Here is a 1,425-nt window from a genome sequence, read left to right on the forward strand (position 1 = left end):
CCAGGAGCCAAAATACCTGGATAATGCTGGGAGATCTGGAGAGTATAGCTATGACGAATGAGCAGGGCAGGCTTGTGCCTCATTATTAAGTACTGGGACAAGGAAGAGGGGCGTGGAGGTAATATACAGTAACACATGTGCACAGATCCCTTAAAACGTGTACAACTACCAAACCGAAGCAAACACAATGTGTTCGGGCTCCTTTCACATTTATAATTTGTAGTAGCACAGAATCAACCATTGTTACACGTGGATATGTTGTAGCTTTGCGAAAGTGAAAGGTAGTACATCTTTTTCGTCCACCAACGTTACCAACATGACGTCCGGACCTGTCCAAGTCATGCCCACACTGTGAGTGAAATTAGCTCTCTAGTTCTCTGTACAATTAGCCCAGCGTCAGTTACATGCACGGAAACGTGTATGCAAATTTGAGCGAACTGGCTGCTGGGTATAGTAAATTCTCTTTGCTTTTGCCTTCTTTCACTAGTAGAGAAAGGTCGTCGTCTCTCTTTATACAGCACCACATCATAAGAATTCCCATAGATTGCAGAAGTTAATTTACTCACCATTTACTCACCATTATAATATCATGGTCTCTGAATATTGGCAAGAGGCGTTCATAGTTGTCCTTTGTCTTCAGTAAGGTTAATCCTTGCCTGTTCCTCCTCCGGGAGAAACAGCAGATGATGAAAGGAGTGAGATGAGTTCGTGATTACTCTCTCGAGACCTGGGGAGCTCAACACCCCCAGGGCCTCCAATCTGAAACCTCTGAAGATCTTTTTCTACGAGTTACAAAACAGAATATTTGTGTTAGTGTTCATTTATATATTTTTCACGTTGTGATTATGATACTTCCCCAAAATAGCCTTTGTGGTTATTTGCTTCTCTCTCTTTTTTTTAACCCAATGAGAACCCTAAGTAAGTCATTTTACGTTACAACTCGTCCCTCTTCCTCGTCCCAGTTGTTAGAGCTGCCGTGCTCCCAACGATTCAAAGTTTTCATTCTTTTTCAAATTCACGCGTCTGTAAAACAGGGTTCATTTTCTGTGCCTTTGGCTGTCCTCCTCGGACCAGTAGTTCATGGTAGCCTTAGGGGGCCTCCCCATGCAGGGCAGGATGGGGAGCAAGGGGATCTCCAAGGGTCCCTGCAGGGTAACTCATGGTTTCAGTATAAATGCTGGATAACATAACATGGTACGTATTGGGTGCGATGAAATGAGTGAGATGAGTTTGTGATTACTCGCGCAAGACTCAGGGCACTCAACAAACCCATCCGACACCTCCTCTGATTACCTTGGAAGATCCCCGTGATGTCGGACCAATGCTAGTCAGAGCGTGCAGGGATCTCCACAAGCCAACATCACGATGTGAGACTTATTTCAGAGCTGCACAGTGAACTAACAAGAAGCTCATGCTCGCAAAGAG

The 1,425-nt window shown here is 44.6% G+C and overlaps 1 non-coding gene across 1 annotated transcript; it reads left to right on the forward strand.

The window, feature by feature from the left end:
• Window positions 1-633: 633 nt before the first annotated feature.
• Window positions 634-764, forward strand: LOC138568114 (U8 small nucleolar RNA). Its single transcript, XR_011302486.1, has one exon. It is a non-coding gene; the product is annotated as a U8 small nucleolar RNA (small nucleolar RNA).
• The last annotated feature ends 661 nt before the right edge of the window (window positions 765-1,425 follow it).

Source organism: Ambystoma mexicanum, chromosome 2p (assembly GCF_040938575.1).
Source record: "Ambystoma mexicanum isolate Mex_15411 chromosome 2p, UKY_AmexF1_1, whole genome shotgun sequence".
Taxonomy (NCBI): Eukaryota; Metazoa; Chordata; class Amphibia; order Caudata; family Ambystomatidae; genus Ambystoma; species Ambystoma mexicanum.